General features: G+C 37.0%; 1 protein-coding gene across 2 annotated transcripts in view; it reads left to right on the top strand.

Annotated features, from left to right (window-relative positions):
* LOC126718393 (linoleate 13S-lipoxygenase 2-1, chloroplastic-like) overlaps nucleotides 1-22,739 on the top strand; it is a 166,646-nt gene that overhangs the window by 22,455 nt on the left and 121,452 nt on the right. The window lies entirely within an intron of this gene.

Here is a 22,739-nt window from a genome sequence, read left to right on the forward strand (position 1 = left end):
ATGAGAGGTTTAATGGGCATTTTAATATAAATGGGGTACAATCTTTTTTTGAAAAATATATCCATTAAAAAAATCAAATTTAACGGAATTTTGTAGCCACAAGAAATAACTTGTTAATTTTCAATATTTCAAAGAGATTATTTCTTGGTTTCAAAGTTTAGAGGGGAGTAACCTACAGTTAAGAGGGGAAAGTGCCATTAACCCCTAAATCTTCTAATGAAATTTGGACGATGTTTGTAAGAATTCATGAATGGTTAGGATTGGTTGCATGTGGACGATAAGATATGAGAGCATGTGGAAACTATGAGTTTTTTTCTTTTTTGTCGTTCTAAATGTACGTGGCCAATGTATATTGGTGCAATCCTTGTGATATAGACTTCAAGAAAATTACAAAATCTTTTAGTTGTTTGACATGTCTAAAAAGCTGCAAGTAGAAACAAAACAAAAACAAAACTCCAATATTGGACCATTCATGTCGATCGGGTTCATTACCCCTTGTCATTTCTAGTTGCATCGATATAATATACATACATAACTCATCGACCACCCAGAATTGTTATTTTCTTTCAACTTCAGAGAGTGTGAATATAAAATAGGCATCCAACTTTCGAACAAAGTTTATTGTTTTTTTCCTCCCCGACTAAAATATATCGATCTTCACAGCTGCATGTGTTATTCAGAAGACAAACACAGCACGCAGGACAGAGTCAAAACTTTGAGTTAGGGGAGGGTTTTACTGTTAGTTGTGTACGGTAGTTTCAATCTCTGATTCTGCTACATAGTTGCTGAGATTTTTTTTTTTTTTGGGTAAAAACAAAATTATTTTTTGTTATAGAATTTTTTAAAGAGCAGGGTTATTTATTTTGGATAAAATTAGCTAATTAAGCCTTTTATTTTTATTTTTATTTTTTATTTTTAGCTTTATTGGTAATTTTTGTTGTTGAGGTTTTTTTTTGGCTTGTATATTTTGTTTTAGATTTTAGATCTATAAATTTTTTTTATAGCCACTAAATTGAGGAAAATGTTAGAGCTACAAGTTTTTTATAACTTACTAACGTGATAAGTGTTTTTTGTTTTTGTTTTTGTTTTTATTTTGTTTTGTTTTATTTTTATTTGTTGTGAAAAACAATGTACATGTACTGAATTATACAAAAACATATTTTTGGTTCCTATATTTTAAGGCTATTTCCATTTTGGTCCTTATGTTTTTAGAACTTTCAATTTGATCCTAGAGTTTTTGAAACTTTGGAATCACTATCATTTTTTCAAATCTCAAGGGAGTTTGGTGTAATTTTTCCTTAAATTTTTTTTAATGGAACATTACAATTTACCGCCTGGTAATTTTGTCATACTACAATTTAACTCACAAGCTTTAAATTGCTACATTTGACCCTTAAGGTTTGGACTAAAATGAAATCATTAGACTTTCAATAATGGTGTTACAATACCGATTGGTAATACAATGGTGAAGAGAACAATGGGGTGTTGAACAAAATGGTGATTGTGACATTTATAGGTGATGGCAGTGGTGATTGTGAGTTGTGAGTTTTGTAACCTTACAAGATAAATAAAGGGAGTCAAAGTGAAAACAAATAACAACAGCTTGTATTGCGATGCCTCTATGTTCTTATGATCTTGTCATAATTTTTATTTTTATTTTTTTAATAAAAACCCCATACATAAAATGCTTTTTGGCAGATGCAACTTCCCAAATAATCTGTAATTGCACAGTTATTATTATTATTATTTTTTAGATAATTTAAACCTATGGCATCCGCTCCTGATGATAGTTATTTATGATCAGACCAAGATACCAATCGGTTTTTAGTGTAGATGGGGATTGAACCCCAGATCTCTGAATCAACCATCAGAGACTTTACTAGTTGAGTTAACTAGAACCCACTAATTGCACAATTAATCATTGCAGTGAATACATATACAATTTAGAGTTCATGCTAAGTTTCTTAAGGCTTCTTGACTACTATATGTCAATTCTTTCAGCAAAGTCCTTTTTTCCCCCAAAAACAATTTCTAGGAGATAGATACGCACAATTAGCAAGCATTAATTAAGCAATTACACTTATCACACAACAGGATAACAAGAGATTTGGCTAAGCCCCATCATATTAACACGATGAATTGGGTGAGTCATGATGAAGATCAAAACATGGAATCGGTTTGAGCCTAGTATTTCTATGCACTGAACCCAAAACTTTCCCTCAAAACTCATGCATCAACGTATGCAACATTATATAGTTTTATTAAAAAAAAAAAAAATAGTCATTAGTTAGTCCTTTGACAAAATTAAATGCCTCAAGATTTTCTTTATAATCCATTTACTAAGTCATCTATTAAAAGTGTTAGTTTTCCAAACCTCACTCTCACAAGGGATTGAAATTTAGAGTAAAAGATTATGCTTCACGTTATGAATTTCAGAACTGATAGTGACAATCGATTAATTTTCATCATGAAAGGAAGAATTCACGGATGAGAATGCATGTCACAAGAATTTATAGTCAGTTTCCACTCTATCTTCTTAGCCATACCAAACAATACAATTATATTAATACCCACGTGTTTGATGTTTACAAAATTTTTGTTTGTCGCAGAATCGCTAAAGTCCTAAACGTTTCAGTCAATACTCAATAGACAACTGTCTATTTCCACTACATGCTAATTGAGGCCACTCTGAAATCTCAATGCCCTCTGATTGATCTATTGGGTCAACATGTTAGTTATATTTTTATTATAACATATAAATTAAGATCAATACTCTAATATTCTTGTCTCTATCAAAAAAGCTTCAAAAGAGAGAAAACAAAAAGAAAACAAAAGTTATTGATGCAAAATTTTGCATACTTCTTTTTGTTTTCTTAATATCTATTAATGATGTTATGCACACGAATATTTTTCCAGACTATCAAATACTTTTTTAAAATAAAAAAATAAAAAATTCTACTTGTATGTTGCATGAGTTTTTTTCTTTATTATTATTATTATTATTGGTTAACATAGGAGAACATATACATCTTTTATTGATATTAAAACATCATTGCTCACCTTGTTTCTTTCTTACCTCACTCACCACACCCCTTGTTGGCGTCACACATCTTTAGATTTGGCCTCATTAACATTGCTCACCACTTCGGTGCAAAAACAAGCCAAATTTGGGCCAGACTCAAAGAGAATTCTCGATCTCCCTCCTTCAATTGGCAACCAACCCACAACATAGTGAAATTAAGCTATTCAACAATGAATATGGATAGCTAGGATTCTTCGTTGTTAATTTGACCTATTTCGGTTGGTGGCAAACTAGTGCTATTTGATCTAAATAGAAAAATTAGTATTTTAGTGTTTGTGAGAGGTTTAATGGGCATTTTAATATGAATAGTGTACAATGTTTTTTTTGAAAAGTATATCCATTAAAAAAAAATCAAATTTGACGGAATTTAGTAGCTAGCCACAAGAAATAACTTGTTAATTTTCAATATTTCAAAGAGATTAATTATTTCTCGGTTTCAAAGTTTAGAGGGGGGTAACCTACAATTAAGAGGGGAAAGTGCCATTAACCCTTGCATCTTAAAATGAAATTTGGACAATAATTGTAAGAATTCATGAATGGTTAGGATTGGTTGCATGCAGACAATAAGATACGACAGCACTTGGAAACTATGATTTTTTTTTTTTCTTTTTGTTGTTCTAAACGTACATGGTCGATGTTTATTGGTGCTATCCTTGTGATATAGACTTCAAGAAAATTACAAAATCTTTTAGTTGTTTGACATGTCTAAAAAGTTGCAAGTAGAAACAAAACAAAACAAAACTCCAATTTTGGACCATTCATGTTGATCGGCGGGTTCATTACCCCTTGTCATTTTTAGTTGCATCAATATAATATACGTACATAATTCATCGACCACCCAGAATTGATATTTTCTTTCCACTTCAGAGAGTGTGCATCTAAAATAGGCACCCAACTTCCGAACAAAGTTTATTGTTTTTTACCTCCTTGAATAAAATATATCGATCTTCACAGCTGCATGTGATATTCCATAAGACAAACACAACACGCAGGACAAAGTTAGAACTTTGAGTTAAAAGGGGCGGTTTTATAGTTGGTTGTGTGCGGTGGTTTTAATCTCTGATTTTGCTACTTAGCTGTTGAGATTTTTTTTTTTTTTTTTTTTTTTGTGTGGATAAGAACAAAATTATTTTTGTTTAGAATTTTTTAAAGGGCAAAGTTATTTATTTTGGATAAAATTAGTTAATTGAGCTTAATTTTGTTTTTAGCTTTACTAGTAATTTTTGTTGTTGAGCTTTTTTTTTTTTTTTTTTTTGGGCTTATATATTTTGTTTTAGATTTTAGATCTTTAAAATTTTTTATGGTCACTAAAATGAGGAAAATGCCAGAATTATAAGTTTTTTATAAATTACTGTTGTGATGAGAGGTTTTTTTTTTTTTTTTTTTTTTTTTTTTTTTTTTAATTTTTATGGAAAGGTGATAAGTGGTTACTAGTTAGTAAAAAAATGATGTGGGTGGTATACCCATATGCGAACCAATAAGAATTTGCTATCAAAATAGTTAGTAAAAATGTTATAAAAAAGTTTGTGAATATAACATTACTCTTAAAAGAATCAATAATATTGTTAAAGAGAAACAAAATATAATTTTATAAAACAAAATTGCTAAGATTAGTACACATATATAATAATATTTAAAAAATATATATAGGGGGGCCATTGCCTCTAGTCCAAGAGTGGTTCCATCAATGACAACACTTATTTATTATTATTTTTGTTTGTGTGATGGGCATGCGACAAACACCATACATTAAGACAAACGTATTTTATATTGATTCTTGCAATATAAATGTATATAAGTTGACTACCAATGTTTCCAAGTCGTTCACATCTTCACAAAGCTTAGAGTTTATTAGTATCACTACAAAACACACAGGTCTATAGTCACGTTTGCAAAAACGCGGCTATAGGCGGGCTACAGCCGCTTTTTTTAAAAATGCGACTCAAAGTGTCAGTCAATAGCTGCATGTTTAAAATGCGGCCATAGAATACGTCTACAATCGCGTTTATTGTGTTTATAGCTGCATTTATGGGTTAGGAGCTATTGCCGCGTTTTAAATGCGTGGCTATAGGACATTCCTATTTCATTTTTTTTTTTAATTTGAACTATGGCTGCGTTTAAAAAATGCGGCTTTAGCTTGCCTTGTTTAAAATGCGGCATAAGCAAAGATGAAGCTGCGTTTTAAAAACGCGGCTTTAGGCAAAGTATAAATAAAACCCTTAAAACCTAATCAGACCCTTTGTTCCCCTAAACGCCTCACTCTCCAATCGCAGATCCTGCTGAACACACAATCTCTCTTTCCCTCTATCACTCTCGCTCTCACTCTCAATCTCTCTTAGTTTGATCTTCAGCTTTCGATTCCTTTTAATCTCAGCGGTCCATTTATAGTTCTTCTCAACCCCTCCTCTCTTCACCACCACTTCCTCCTCCTTCTTCTTTCCATCCTTGATCTCCGCCGTCCACGTGTACTTCCTGTCGACGCCCTTGACCAGCCAATTGAACCGCGACTCCAGCTGGCTCACTTTGTCGCTGAGGCTTTGCAAGTAGAGAGACTTGGCTCCGTGCCTTTCCACCTTTTGGATTCTCCTGTACGACGAAAACGACAGCGTTTCGTCGATTCGAACAAGATTGGTCATCACGTCGAAGAACTCGAAGACAAAGAACTCGAACGGACTCGGGCTTAGAAAATCGAGATCGAGATCCTCCTCTAGAAACAAAGGCAGAGTGAGGGTTTTTGGCAAGAAAATCGAGGTTTCTTAGATGGAGAGCGAAGGAGGAGAGTAGTAGCATGGCTCGATGAGCTTGAATCACCAGAATCAGGTCATAGTTTCGCTAAGTTGAAAAATTGGCGTGAAAATGAAACTCAGTGAGTCAAATTGAGAAATGAATGAGTCAGAGTTTCACGAGTTTTTGCTTAGTTAGTGACTCATCGGTGATTGATGGTGATCTAAAGGTAATTTTGCATGTTGATTTTTGTTGCAATTTTCATTGGATCTGATGGTTTTAGTTTTTGCTTTAAGCTTTATTCGCAATGTGGTTCAAATTTTCATTGAGTTGTTTTGAATGTGCGTATTTTACTAGTTTTTGATGGATTTTTTGTTCCCAAAGAGGAAGTCAAAAGGCCTGATGTTAGGCCCATTTAGATTTTTGGTTTGGAAATTAAGTTAGGTTTTGTTTTGTTATGGTCAATAATGGCTTCGCTTGTTTTCGTTAGTTTCTTGTTATGTATGTGTCGTTTTTGTGAAAATTTGTGTTTGGTTTGCGATGTAGTAGAAGAACTCTATTATATATGAATGGAATCATGGATATTATTAATTATTTACTTTGTTTCTAATTCTAATTATTGAATTCTAGTATGTGAGTAAGAATAATTATTCTGTTTTCTATTGCATAGCATTGTTGGATGTTTGGGGATACAACTAAAAGTGTTCAATTGGGTGAAAAATATTAGCAATAATTCAGGGAGATTTGATTTAATGTAAAAATTGATCCAGAATTTGTGGTTTCTCTATGAGTTTCATTGGTTCAGTGTGGTAGAGTTACTAATTTGATCGATTATGAAGTTAGGGTTTTGGATTTTTTTTTCTTTTATTGGTGGATTTGAATTTTTATTTGTATTGATTTGATAGTAGTGGCGCAAGCAAAGCCAGCGAGTACGGTGGAGAATCAGCAAGTTGAGGATCCACCGTCTATGAAATTCACGTGGACAATTGATAATTTCACTAGTTTGAATACCAAGAAGCACTATTCAGAGGTTTTTGTCGTTGGCAGTTATAAATGGTATTTGAATTTGAATTTTGTTTTAATAAACTTATGTAAACATTGGTAGCATGCTTTTTAATTCAAGTGTTATGATCGGTATTGGACGTGTTATTGTTGTGTTTTTATTAGGAGGATACTTGTTTTTCTGAAAGGGAACAATGTGGATCATTTGTCAATGTATTTGGATGTTGCTGATTCGTCCACATTGCCTTATGGCTAGAGTAGATATGCTCAATTCAACTTGGCTATGGTTAATTAGGTTCACAGCAAGAAATCGATACGAAAGGGTGTGTTCTTTACTGTTGTTATTGTCCTTTCCTTCTATTTAGGCTTGTGTGTTTTGTCATTTTGTCATTTAAGGCAAAGGGTTTTTTGTCTAATGGAACTTGTGATTTCTCCTATCAGTGTCATGTTGCATTGTCAAATAATTATCAATCATTATGAATGTATTTAATGTACAATTTCTTGTTCTATAATTGTGTTAGTATGCCATGTTGTTGATATGAATAGTTCCCGCAATTTATTGTTGGAACATATAACAGTAAAAATTTTGTTGTTTTTCTTTTAGCTTAAGCTTTTAGGGAAACTAGCAAAAATATTAATATGGTATTAAAACTAACCATATTGGGTTCAAGACCCATGTTTTTGATAATCCGGAAATACATCCATGTGTGCAATCTATGAAATGAGCAGCTATATATGTGTGCGCTCACATGGATGGCTCATGCTACAGGAGTTGCAGATGGTTTATTTATTTATTTAGGGAGGGGGGGGGGTGGTGTTATAGGAACATATAAATAAATACATGATATTGCTCTCTATCAACTTAAGCTTTTAGCTAGTTAAGACATTTGTGTCCTTTTCAATGCAAGAGATAGTGATTGGGGTTTCACATCATTCATGCCTCTCAGTGATCTTTATGACCCTGCTGGAGGGTACCTTGTCAATGACACATGCATCATTGAAGCTGAGGTTGCTGTTCGCAAGGTTTTGGATTACTGGTCTTATGACTTGAACAAGGAGACTGGTTATGTTGGACTTAAGAACCAAGGAGCAACATGTTACATGAACTCTCTTCCTCAGACTCTCTACCATATTCCTTACTTTAGAAAGGTCAAAATGTGTTTCTCAAGTCAATGTGTTTCTTAAGTCAATGTTGGTAGCTTTAATTTCTCAAGTTGGTGATTTCTTATAATTCTGTGCTTTTGGAATTACTCAGTTAAATCCATGAAAGTTTGTTGGCTATTAGCATTTGTAAGTTGCAATGAAGTGAGAACTTATCATAATTGAATCTTAGGTATGTTGAAAGCAATCCGCAATATGTAGAATCTAGTGTTTACTTGCTTAAGTTCCGACAGCTTCAGGTACACAAGTGACTCTGATGTTAACCTTTTATTCAGTGAATGATGGGTGAAAATTAGGCTGTGTTTGGTTCATGTAAAATATTTTCTGGAAAATAAATATTTTTCAAAAATGCTGTTTTCGGGAAAGGAAAATATTTTCAAGTGTTTGGTTGCATTCCAAAATATGCTTTGAAAAATATTTTCTAGTGTTTGGTTGTTTTGCTGAAAATGCTCTAGAAAACCCATTTTTATCATGTTTCTCACATTTTCTTAAGATCCAAACAAATATTATTACATAGAATCAAAATATATAAACAACACAAGAAACAAAAATCAAAACAAAAACATCATTTTCACAAACTCAGTGAGAGGGGGAAGAAAGAGCGAGAGATTGAGGGAAAGAGAGAATCGGAGTGGATGGAGGCGGCGGTGGTCAGATCGGGTGGGTTTAGGGGTGGAGTGGAGTGGACTGGTGGTCGGTAGTGGCCAGATCAGCGATCGGTGGTGGCGGCCAGTGCGTTGGAGAGCCTGGTGGAGCACGGCCTGCTGTCGGTTGTCAAGATTGGAGCTCGTCGGTGCATGGCTGGCGATCGGAGAGGTGGATCAGTGATGAGGGAGGGGTTGGCTGAGATCTGGGTGGACCGGTGTTTGTGGGTCTTGGGTGTTTGGCCGGCGCGTGATCTGGGCAATGGGCCAGCGTGATCGGAGCTTGGCTGGGCTAGCCGGAGCTTGGCTGAGGTGAGGCGTGATCTGGGTTTTGTGGGTGTGCTTGTGCTCTCTCTCTCTCTCTCTCTCTCTCTCTCTCTCTCTGTGTTTGCGCGTCTGTGCGTCTGTGAGTCCCTTCTTTCTTTGCGCGTCTCCGGAACGGAAATGGTTTGAAGTGAAAATAACGACAGAAATCATTTTCCGCCCCATTGCTCTTATTTTACGGTCAACACTGAAAACATTTTCAGTTTGACCCAATTTTTCGGACCAACCAAACAACCTATTTTACGGAAAAGCATTTTTGAAATTAGTTTGAAGCCAAAACAAACACAGCCTTAGTAATTTTATCCTCTACTATTGAGTTAGCTTCTGTGAGTGTGGTTTGTTTTGAGTTTTGACTTCAAATAATCTAGAAATTTACTTGTTGACAGTCGCGACCTTTGTGCATGATCCGTTCTCATGTACTTTTTGTGCTCAAAAGTGCTTCTTCTCAGGTGAAGTGAGCATATTCATTTGAATAGTTGTCTCACACACACACACACGCATGTAGGTAGATAGATAGGCACATGGGTAGACAGCAGAGGGCTCAGACCTTAGTGATGTACTTGTTCATTCTGTCAAGTCCAGGGAACAATCCGATCTAGTGGGAACAGCAAAGCAGCTATTTTTGAAGGTGTAGAGGCATCTGTTATACATGTTTGTTTCAAAGCAGCAAAGAATGAGGTAGCCATTTTGTATTCGGTTTAAAATAAAGATGTTATATGATTACCACTATGGCAGTGACTGGAGTCAGGGCATAAAAAAAAAAATATAAATCCTTTAAAACTCTTATTTGGATCTATCTGATGTGAGAATGGGAAGTGTGCTGTAAATTTATTTTTTCTTGTGTAGAGGCAACTAAAGATGGTTAGTTTTTGTTGCTTCAACCAGCGCTGAAGAAAATTGAAAGCAGATCATCAAGGAAAGAATATGTTCAACTTCTTGTAGAATGCCACAAATTATATTGTGAATAGCGTCTTTCCTTGGTGAGTTGATGATTAATTTTTTTGAAAATAGATTTTAGGAAAAGCTACATTTTAAACCCTATAATTTAGGGGTGCAACAAATTAATTCCTGCAGTTTCAAAAATAATAAATTAAACACTAAAAAAATATAAATTTAAAACTTATAGTTTTAAAAGTAACATATTAAACCCTCAACCTATTTTAAACCCCAAACACAAGTTGTTCCACTTAAATCTTTGATTTGTGCACTGGAGAACCTTTTAGGTTTTATTTTTTACTTATGAAATTATAGGATTTACTTTGTTACTATTTAAAACCTTGTAGTTTAATTTGTTACTTTTGAAATCGTAGGGCTTAATTTGTTACACCTTCTAAACTTTAGGGTTTAAAATGTAATTATTTTCTAATTTGCATACTTCAGGGAGTAAGAGCTATGCGAGGTTACGTGAGGAGGAGGTAACTTATATTTTTGTAAATTTTTATTGCCTCTGTGTGGTCCATATTTTTTTACATTCATCCATAATGTACTCTAACTTGTTCTCTATGTGAAGGCAGATGGAGAAGAGGCCAAATGGGGAGGAGCCAACTAGGGATGAGGTTTATATATTAACCCACACACATAAAGATTTAATGAGGAAGCAGCAGCCAAAATTGTATGTTTTTTTAACTTTTCAAGTAACTTGCATTTTACCAATCTAAGTTTTGGCATGAGATTTCCTTTTTCTATCTCTGAGTGTTATTCTGCCTACTTGTGCTTCATTATGTTTGCCTTCTGGCAAGGGAAAAAAAAAAAAAAAACTATAGCCATGTTTTAAAAATGCGGCTATAGCCAAATTCAAAAAAAAAAAAAAAAAAAAAGGGCTATAGCTGCGTTTTTCAAATGCAGCAATAGCTATCCTCTATAGCCGCTTTTTATAAACGCAGCTAGAGTATGTCCTATAGCCACGTTTCTAAAAACGTAGCCATTGATCCTGTCCTATAGCCGTATTTGTAAAAACGTGGCCATTGGTCCTTGCCTATAGCCGCGTTTGTAAATATGTGGCTATAGACCCCTCAGGTTTATAGTTATGGGTTTTAGGCCACGGCTGAAAATGTGGTTAAAAAAAATGCGCTATAGGCCAAATCGTCCTATAGCCACGTTTTTAGGAGCTATAGCCACGTTTTTAGGAGCTATAACCACGTTTTAAAAACACGGTTATAGGACCTTTTTTTTGTAGTATATGTAAGTGCTACTTTGACATAATCTAGTGCAATACTGCAATCTCTACTGACCATATTTATTTTCAATACTTATTTGAAAAATGCACGGCATCATATATAACTTTCATGTACTCATATTACATGTCTTGTCAAGCCATATTCGGTATTTTGATTTAATTTTCTTTTTAGGTATGCACTAGGGCCTTGTAGAAATTAAAGATTATGTGTTATACCATTAGTTGATATTATACTATTTTTTTTCATACATTTTAACACCCTTAATTATTATTAGAAAAAACTGCAAATTAAGTAATAAAGTCTCTAAAAGGGATTAAAGATATATATATAGTTATCCTTCAAAAAACGAAATTTAGACAAGTGATCTAGGAGTACAAATGTGTATATGACCTAAAAAAAAGAAAAGAAAAGAAAAGAAGAAACAGCTACAAAATATGGACGACTGAAATTACAAGGTTGCATTAAAATCCATATCATGAACCCATTAAAGGCAATCAAAGCCTGATATAGTGTGTTCCTTGTGGATTGGGAACTGTTCTTGTAAACCTCCCCAAAATAGAAAGGACCATTAAACAATAGTGGCATTTTTAGGACTTCTAATAGTGTTTATAACTGGGACTATGGTACAATAGTGGCGTTCATAATCGCCACTATAGAAAACACCACTATAACCCGAAGGGACTTTTAGTGGCGTTTTTAGGACTTCTAGTTGCGTTTCATGAACGCCAATATAGACCCAATTTTTTATAGTGAAGGAAAATGCCAAAAAAGTTCCATTTTACATACTTTATTTGTCACCATATTCATTCTCTCTTGAATATGGAGAAACAGTCTTTCGAATTTGTTTCTTACCCCAATCAAGATAATGCACTCTGGAGTTCCTACTAAATGAGAACAATTTTGGTTCTCATAGTCAAACTAGTTAACAATAGCGGGTTATCATGGCCATGAGATATTTCAATGTCCCATTTCTCTCTCTCTCTCTCTCTCTCTCTCTCTCTCTCTCTCTCTCTATATATATATATATATATATATAAGTCCTTAGCCCTTCCCAATTCTTGTGCAACAATAGTGTACTTTCCTTCACCACTACTCAAATAGACAATTACTTACACACACACACAAAGTTCCTTAGTAAAAATGTTCATAACACAACTTCACGAGTCACATTCCACTCAAAATCCATTCCTATTGCACTCGCACAAGGCATTCATTGATGGCAATTTTTTTTTGTAATAAAAAGAAAAAATTCCCACATATAATAATCATATTCATATAGTCCAAATAAGATTCATCTTTAATTGGTCAAAAACATGAAATAGGACACTTAAAGTCAAAAGCTTGTATATCACATCATTCAAAACAGCTTGAAGTAGCTAGTCCCTACTTAATTGATCTGATTCTGCAATATAAATTCTAGCATTTTTTTTTTTTGAAGCAAAATTCTTGCATTTCTATCCCAACAAATATGTATGGTATATCATGGCAACCAAAGTAATGCTTAGAACCAAATGCTTCAACTACTCTTTACTTTTGAAATTGGAATTTGCTATTTTCGCTCAACATTCCAATCATGATTTGGTCTTCTAATTACATATATTTGTTGAGAAAAACATTTTACAATCACATAGTGATTAATGCAGTCAAAATGTATATGACAACTTTTCTCCAATCTGCATTTACGGAATCCACATAACATATTTCTACCATATCCTAACTTTCAAGTTCATCTTTTAAGTATTAAACCAAACAAATAAAACATTTTAGTTTTCACCAAAGTGACCAAATGTTCATCACAAATTAGAACTAACTGTACACAAACTTGACACTCTCACAAAGCTACTCCCCCAATACAGCTGGTCTTTCTTGCTTCAAATTATAGACAAACTCTCCATTCACAAACGTAGGTATTATTTAACCCCAAAAGAACTATTGAAATAAAAACTTGAGGCAATTTTCGACATAAACATATAGTACACTTAGAGTTTGTTTGGGATCAGATGAAAAGCTCAGCTTATTTGAATTTTAAACTTATTTTTGATACTATTAATGGGTTTCATTGTACTATTTAACTAGCTTTTAACATTTTTTTTTTTACACTTTCAGCAAAAAAAATTTAATTTCAGTTAAATAAGCTGTTCCAAATAGACTCTTAGTGCTACTTTTGTAGATGTTAAACCACTTAATATTTTTTTTATAAACATTTTGAAACTCTTATAGTCATACCATGATTAAAGTTACACATTTTATTTATTCTAGAAATGCATACAAAATTTTATATAAATAGAATGTTATTTATTATATATAATAATATGTAAATTGATATTTTGTGTATGATTTAAAATAAAACAACTTGAAAATTAAAAATTTTATATATAATATAAATATTGATCATTGATCAACAACTTGAAAATTAGACATTAAATATTTTGCAAGTGTGGCTTATGAAGAGTATAAAAAAGATAAGGTAATTAATCCAACAATGAATTTATAAAAAAAAAAAAAAAAAGCTTACTATAAAATTATTAAAGGATCATGTAATATTAGTGTAGGGACACGAAATCTTTAACGGCCCGACAACGATGTTGGGCTCGCACACGGAAAGTCCCTCACAATAATATTTGTAGAGAGTGGGCTTGAAAGGCCAGCGTTGGATCACAGGGCGACATTTCGGGCCGGACTATAGGTAGACCAATATGAGAAAGAGCTTTGGGCTGGATATTCAGGCCCTTCAATCTTGTATCTAGGAGGATTTGGCTCCTCGGATCATGTCCGAGGAGCGATGGTGCTGTCTCCGGTTACCCGTCGGTGGGTTTTTAGGTGGCGTCCGGCGTATATTATCCAGGCATTCTCTTTCATCAAGTCTTTCTCCAGAAGCTAGATGGGAGCCCCTTTCTTGGTCATATAACATTCTCTTTTATACTAGCCTACGTTCGTTGTCCTTCGTCCACGTGTAGGGTCGATCTTTCCAGGACAGATACCTGTCCCATCAGTCTAATCCCTGAATTGTGGGAGATGGTCCATAAAGCCTAAAAATCCAGCTCTGTTAGGTGCGGTGTCATGTCAATGAAGGGTATTAAGGACTATTTCCCTGAGATATTTTCTGATCTTTCAAGTTTGCCTGTATCCCATTTTCGTCAATGGGGTTCTGGATTCTCCGAGGACTGAGCGGTCCTCGGACACATCTTTGAACCACATCGGGCTCACTATTTTTGGGCTTGGGCCCTGGCCTCCTTTAGTTTGGGACCTGTGGACTCCCTACAAGCGAGCGAGCCGGGCCCATAGACTTTTGGGCCCCACAATTAGAAAGATGTGTTGTAACTTAAACCTAACACACACTTGTATTGTGATATTTATGTAACTCATTCTTTGCATAATTTAGTGATATTTCTGTAAACTATATGTAATATGTAATATATTTAACTGTTTTGAAGATACGGGATTAGAGAAGGATACAATTAAAGGATATGCACACAAGACTAGCCAAGAGGAGGCAAAGGTGAAATATGAGTCCAGTTTGGAAATTTTGATAGATTTCGGGCCAACTGGGGCTACTTTTGTAGAGAATGAGCACCACAAGGAGATGTATCTTCAGGATATTATCCTCAATGGCTTCCCTAATGGTCCCGTTTGTGTGAAATGTAATTCATGGGTTCATTCAAAATATGACAATCCTAAAAAAAGGGTCTTCTTTGCGAACAAGGTCCACCTCTCTCTCTCTCTCTCTCTCTCTCATAGGCATATTTTATATGTACATATATACAAACATATAAATAGGATATAAACTCGAACCAAACATCATATTTACAAATTTATTCACAAATATATTATTATATTTGAATTTGTATTTGACTCTCTCTCTCTCAAGCATATTTTATACGTACATATGTACAAACATATAAATAGGATATAAACTCAAACAAGGCCTCATATTTACAATTTTATTCACAAATACACTATTATATTTGAATTTGATTCGTTTAATAATTGAGTGTAAATTTTAGTTTGACATTGGTTTGTTGATTAAATAAATGAAAATAAATAATTTTATGTGCAGAATTTTTATTACATTGAATACGAATGGGTTATGATTAGCCCTTTATATATATATATATATATATATATATTAATATATATATATTATTTGTGTAGGGACACGATTCTCAAACGGCCCAACAATGACGTTGGGCTCGCGCGTGATGGATCCCGCACAATAAAATTTGTAGAGAGTGGGCTTGAAAGGCTAGCGTTGGGTCACGGGGCGTTAGTGTAGGCCGGACCTTAGATAAACCTAGACTAGAAAAGGCTTTAGTCTGGATATCCAAGCCCAATAACTTTATAAATTGAGGGATTGGACTCCTCGGATCATGTCCGAGGAGCACTAGTGTTTTTCTCCGGTGACCCGTCGATGGGTTTTCCATGGCGGAGCGTATATATTATCCGGGCATTCTCATTCCTGGGGTTTTTCCCCGGGAAGTGAGATGGGAGCCCTCTTCCGAATTAGTTTACCTTTCCTTTTATACTAGCCTACGTTGGTTGTCCCTCGTCCACGTGCAGGGTCAGTTTTTCCAGGACTGATATTTGTCCCGTCAATCCCATCCCAGCATTGTTGGGCATGGTTAATAAAGCCTAAGAATCCGGTTCTGGTAGGTGCAATGTCATATCAATGAGGGGTATTAAGGACAATTTCCCCGAGATATTTTCTGATCTTTTAAGTTTGCTTGTATGCCACTTTCATCAATGAGACTTTGGGTCTGCCGAGGACTAAGCTGTCCTCGGCCATATCTTCGGGCCCCTTTTGGGCTTAATATTTTTGGGCTTGGGCCCTGGCCTCCTTCAGTTTGGGGTCTGTGGACTCCCCATAAGCGAGCGGGCCGAACCCACAAACTATTGGGCCCCACATTAGCCCCTCAAAACCCTGCTGTCCAACGTCTTGGTTGGAAAGGTGGGTTTTGCTAATACCAAGCCTTTACTGCGGTTCATTTAATTCAGCCCTTGACCAACGTTGGCGACTCTTCACCTCCCCGAGGAATGCGCCGGTCTACAAGACGTTTCCCTCAATTTACGCGTGATGCGTTTATGCCGTTTGGTTATTCGAAGTACGCCTTTAATGTCTTCCTTTTACGAGACCTCCCAGATCTAACGGTTACTGACAGCGTGAGGAACGAAACGGATGTACATTTATCCGCAGATTTCCTTGGGGATTAGAACGTGTTACGTACCCTTGCCTTCCTCCCCTATATGAAGAGAGAAGACAAAAGGTGATTCTCTCGTATTCGAACCCCTCAGGCTCTTCCCCAAGTTCACTTCTTTCCTCTGGTTATATCCTATCCAATAATATGTCCACCATAACTGTCAGCCATGAATAAGCCCTTCCTTCCCCAGAAACGCCATGTCCTAACAAAACTTGAAATGGCTCGGTCGGGCCAAGGGTGGCGGAGACTCAAGATTTGCCTCCCCACTCTTTTAGCCAAAATCCGAAGCAGGGACTCGTCACATCTCACTTCCGGTGTGACTGAGTCGAAAACCTCCCTTATCATCTCCATCCGCTCTCTCATGAGCATACCTAATATGGCTCCAGTGTGCTGAGAGTTAGGATTGAGGCAGGGACTAAATGCCCTTGCTTCTTCTTCTCTTTGTTCACTGGCGCCATCCTTTGATTCCCCTTCTCTCTCTTTTACTCCTTTCTATTTTCTTCATCTCTTCCCTCTTCTTCTCCTCCTTCCTGCTCATGTCCTCCATCTTCTTTTCCCTCTGCTCTCCTCAACGACAAGAGCTTGCTGAAGTGCTTCCATGTGTTCCAATTCTTCTTCCTTCTCCTTCTCCTTTTCTATATAAGGCTCTTCTTCTGATATGAGCAGTACTGAGGCAGAGATTTTAGAGAGACTTTGAAGGTGAGTTTAAAGGATACCTGACGGTTTACTTATCTGTATTACGGATGTTATTACTGCTTCGGCAGTTCATTTTTTGTATAGGCTTGCTTAAGCCCTTCCTTGTACGTTGTAATTATTTTTTATATTAATAAAAGTTACTGTTATTCTATTTCGCATATTCTGTTTATATGTTTTAATAAATTTGCAAGCTCTGCTCGGCACAGTAGTATAGCATTTGAACCAATGACAACTAAGGCCAAAATACTCGCTAATAAAAAGACGCCATAATAACTTTAACAAAATTATTATTCGACATAACAATCCGATCAGTGAAGAACGAGACTTACCTTAAAATTAGTCGAGGTGGGGACTAAGTGTTCGATAAGGTGTAAGAAGTAGTTATCCGAGGACATGTCACCTTCCCAATGAACAATTTCCTTAGGCTAACGATCATCAGTTCGTTTCACCGTCTTCTTAACACACTGGCCTTAACTTTTTCCCGTATTTGAGCCGAGAAACTTCTCCATCCGAACAGTTGATTTCCCAAAAGGCCTGAGTCCGAGGACTTCGCAAAGCCTGGGTTTTATTTAAAACTTACGGTTTTTTTTTTTTTTTTTTTTTTTTTTTTTTTTTTTTTTATGTACTTGGCTTCCCCATAGACTTGAGTCCGAGGACCATGCAAGCCCTAGGTTCTGTCCAAAACTTTTATGTCCTTGGTTTCCCCATAGGCTTGAGTCCAAGGATCATACAAGTCCCAGGTTCTGTCCAAGGCTTTTATGTCCTTGGTTTCCCCATAGGCTTGAGTCCGAGGATCATACAAGTCCTATGTTCTGTCCAAGACTTATGTTTTTTTTTTTTTTTTCTTTTATGTACTTGGTTTTCCCATAGACTTGAGTCCGAGGACCATAAAAATCCTAGGTTCTGTCCAAAACTCTTCGAGTTCAGATTCTCCCTTTCATCAGGCATTTCATAAGGCGCTGAGCAGGGGTTGTCCTCGGCAACGGCTATTTCTCGGCGTGGGCCGCAATCCCTGGGCCCTCACGCAGAGCGGGCCTGGGCCGCGAATCCACTTAGCCCCTGAATTAAGAGATATTTCTGTAACCTCTGGCCACGCGGTACTCTCTGATGTCACAATGATCGAGGTGCGCCTTTACGAGGCTTCTTTAATCTTGTGGTTGCAGTTGATGTTGGAAGTTGAGCCAGAACTGTTTTGTCTGTAGCGTACCTTGGGATGCTGCGTGAGTTGACTGCCACCACCCTATCTTTTCAAATAAACAGGAGGGAGAGAAAGTTGCCTTATATATGCACAAATCCTTCAGTTTTCTCCCAAATCATAACTCCCACATCCGGAGCTCTCCTCCCTTAGCACAACATGTTTAAGGCAGGGGTTGGGAAGAAAGAACTCTCTCCGCCATAGAAGCACCGTGTCCTCATGAGATTCAGAGTAGTAAGGTATGGGCACAGGAAGCATAAGTTCAGGAGAACGCTCCATTTCGACCGAGGGGGAAGGGGATCTCTCCCCCTTTTAGTCAAAATCCGAAGCAGGTTCTGTTCATGCCAGAATTTTGGTATGTCAGAAGAAAGATTTTCCGCCATCAGCGCCTCTGCTTTGCTGCAAGCGACTATTTAGAGAAAGCCCCTCAACTTCCAACTCCCTGCACCTTTCCTTCAGCGGTGTCAGGCTCAAGTTGGGTCTCTTTTGCTGTTTGAGTTGTGGGCGCGTGAAAGCATTTAGGAAGAACAAGGTCTTGGAGCTGTAGCCAACCTCTCCTCTGATCTACTTCCTCAGCTTTATTTTATTCTCTTGTATCTTCCTTTCTTTTTGGTTATGTAGTGAGCTTTGACACAAACTGATTCCAGCTTTTCATTGTATGCTGTACTATTTCTTTGTCTTAGTGAAAATGGAAATTTCTTTACTTGTTTTGGATACTGTTCCTTTGACAACATTACTTAGTGAATGGGTGTGCCCTATGTGTGTGTTTCTTCAGGAATATTTAGAGCAAAGTAGCTTGAAACATAATCTAACTAACTCCAATTTATCAATACTACCAGGCATTATATCGATAATTCATAGTAAATCAAACTTAGGAAACTAACCGGGATAACAGTTGAATATTCTGTGATACGCGCGTGAACACCGTCCAAGGCTGAGAATCTCTAAATAATCCATCCGAGCAATCGACTGGGAGATAGGGAACTCCGATGATGCTTTTGTGTACTTGGTTTCCCCATAGGCTTGAGTCCGAGGACCATACAAGGCCTTGGTTCCGTCCAAAACTTGTAAGATCTCTTGTTTGTACTTGGTTTCCCCATAGGCTTGGGTTCGAGGACCATACAAGGCCTTGGTTCTGTCCAAAACTTGTAAGAGTTCTTGTTTGTACTTGGTTTCCCCATAGGCTTGGGTCCGAGGACCATACAAGGCCTTGGTTCTGTCCAAAACTTGTAAGATCTCTTGTTTGTACTTGGTTTCCCCATAGGCTTGGGTCCAAGGACCATACAAGGCCTTGGTTCTGTCCAAAACTTGTAAGATTTCTTGTTTGTACTTGGTTTCCCCATAGGCTTGGGTCCGAGGACCATACAAGGCCTTGGTTCTGTCCAAAACTTGTAAGAGTTCTTTTTTGTACTTGGTTTCCCCATAGGCTTGGGTCCGAGGACCATACAAGGCCTTGGTTCTGTCCAAAACTTGTAAGATTTCTTGTTTGTACTTGGTTTCCCCATAGGCTTGGGTCCGAGGACCATACAAGGCCTTGGTTCTGTCCAAAACTTGTAAGAGTTCTTTTTTGTACTTGGTTTCCCCATAGGCTTGGGTCCGAGGACCATACAAGGCCTTGGTTCTGTCCAAAACTTGTAAGATTTCTTGTTTGTACTTGGTTTCCTCATAGGCTTGGGTCCGAGGACCATACAAGGCCTTGGTTCTGTCCAAAACTTGTAAGAGTTCTTTTTTGTACTTGGTTTCCCCATAGGCTTGGGTCCGAGGACCATACAAGGCCTTGGTTCTGTCCAAAACTTGTAAGAGTTCTTTTTTGTACTTGGTTTCCCCATAGGCTTGGGTCCGAGGACCATACAAGGCCTTGGTTCTGTCCAAAACTTGTAAGATTTCTTGTTTGTACTTGGTTTCCCCATAGGCTTGGGTCCGAGGACCATACAAGGCCTTGGTTCTGTCCAAAACTTGTAAGAGTTCTTTTTTGTACTTGGTTTCCCCATAGGCTTGGGTCCGAGGACCATACAAGGCCTTGGTTCTGTCCAAAACTTGTAAGATTTCTTGTTTGTACTTGGTTTCCCCATAGGCTTGGGTCTGAGGACCATATAAGGCCTTGGTTCTGTCCAAAACTTGTAAGAGTTCTTTTTTGTACTTGGTTTCCCCATAGGCTTGGGTCCGAGGACCATACAAGGCCTTGGTTCTGTCCAAAACTTGTAAGAGTTCTTGTTTGTACTTGGTTTCCCCATAGGCTTGGGTCCGAGGACCATACAAGGCCTTGGTTCTGTCCAAAACTTGTAAGAGTTCTTTTTTGTACTTGGTTTCCCCATAGGCTTGGGTCCGAGGACCATACAAGGCCTTGGTTCTGTCCAAAACTTGTAAGAGTTCTTTTTTGTACTTGGTTTCCCCATAGGCTTGGGTCCGAGGACCATACAAGGCCTTGGTTCTGTCCAAAACTTGTAAGAGTTCTTTTTTGTACTTGGTTTCCCCATAGGCTTGGGTCCGAGGACCATACAAGGCCTTGGTTCTGTCCAAAACTTGTAAGATTTCTTGTTTGTACTTGGTTTCCTCATAGGCTTGGGTCCGAGGACCATACAAGGCCTTGGTTCTGTCCAAAACTTGTAAGAGTTCTTTTTTGTACTTGGTTTCCCCATAGGCTTGGGTCCGAGGACCATACAAGGCCTTGGTTCTGTCCAAAACTTGTAAGAGTTCTTTTTTGTACTTGGTTTCCCCATAGGCTTGGGTCCGAGGACCATACAAGGCCTTGGTTCTGTCCAAAACTTGTAAGATTTCTTGTTTGTACTTGGTTTTCCCATAGGCTTGGGTCCGAGGACCATACAAGGCCTTGGTTCGGTCCAAAACTTGTAAGATTTCTTTTTTGTACTTTTTTCTCTATACTTATTTATTTTTCGAAGGTCAGCCTCTAGGCCAGGGAGGGGAGAGTTGGCTCGAGGGCAGAAGCCCTTAGAGCTGCCCGCGCCGTTAGCAGTGCAAGGCGTAGCCCCTAGCAGAAGCTTATGGTGGAGCAACAACTGCACGTCGCCGGAGATGGGAAAGACTCGAGAATCTCTGCTTGCTAGAGAGCTGACTCATGCGCCATCCGTGCCAACGCGTAAGCCTTCCCACAGACGGCGCCAATTGTAGGGACACGATTCTCAAACGGCCCAACAATGACGTTGGGCTCGCGCGTGATGGATCCCGCACAATAAAATTTGTAGAGAGTGGGCTTGAAAGGCTAGCGTTGGGTCACGGGGCGTTAGTGTAGGCCGGACCTTAGATAAACCTAGACTAGAAAAGGCTTTCGTCCGGATATCCAAGCCCAATAACTTTATAAATTGAGGGATTGGACTCCTCGGATCATGTCCGAGGAGCACTAGTGTTTTTCTCCGGTGACCCGTCGATGGGTTTTCCATGGCGGAGCGTATATATTATCCGGGCATTCTCATTCCTGGGGTTTTTCCCCGGGAAGTGAGATGGGAGCCCTCTTCCGAATTAGTTTACCTTTCCTTTTATACTAGCCTACGTTGGTTGTCCCTCGTCCACGTGTAGGGTCAGTTTTTCCAGGACTGATATTTGTCCCGTCAATCCCATCCCAGCATTGTTGGGCATGGTTAATAAAGCCTAAGAATCTGGTTCTGGTAGGTGCAATGTCATATCAATGAGGGGTATTAAGGACAATTTCCCCGAGATATTTTCTGATCTTTTAAGTTTGCTTGTATGCCACTTTCATCAATGAGACTTTGGGTCTGCTGAGGACTAAGCTGTCCTCGGCCATATCTTCGGGCCCCTTTTGGGCTTAATATTTTTGGGCTTGGGCTCTGGCCTCCTTCAGTTTGGGGTCTGTGGACTCCCCATAAGCGAGCGGGCCGAACCCACAAACTATTGGGCCCCACAATTTGTTTTCTAAATATAATATTTAATAATAATAGTAATTATTAATAGGTGTTATTATAGTTGTATTAGTATATCGACCTATCTATTTTTATTATTTGAAGAAATTTTGACTTGACTATTCTAGTAAAGGTTTTAAATATATATAAAATAATTTTTTTGATATATATTATAGAATTAAAAATTTTAAAAAAAGAATATATATATATATATATATATATATTAGAATAATTAATGATAATGTAACCCTAAAACAATGTTTATAGGTAATCCTGTAACAGGTAACCCTATAACAAAGTTTGTGGACTATCAATTTTCCATATACTAGATTCTAAAAAAATAAAAATAAAAATTCATACACTATGTAAGTGCAAGTGGTCCTTTTATTTTTCATCAAAAGTGGTCCTTTTATTTTACAAATTTTTTATATGTAAAAAAGTGGTCCTTATATTTACACAAGTGTTTTTTTTTTTTTTTTTTTAAGTGGTCCATTTTGAAATTTGTCTTCATGGTTGTACTATTTTCCGAATTCTTTTTTTTTTTTTTTTTTTGAAAGCTGAATTCAGTTTTTAAAATTAAACAAGTCATAGAATAATAAAAAGCTAATTAAACAACCATAATTGTTATTTTTTTCCTAAAATTTTGCATTCTATATCTTTCTTA

The sequence above is a fragment of the Quercus robur genome, chromosome 1 (assembly GCF_932294415.1).
Source record: "Quercus robur chromosome 1, dhQueRobu3.1, whole genome shotgun sequence".
NCBI classification, from domain to species: Eukaryota; Viridiplantae; Streptophyta; class Magnoliopsida; order Fagales; family Fagaceae; genus Quercus; species Quercus robur.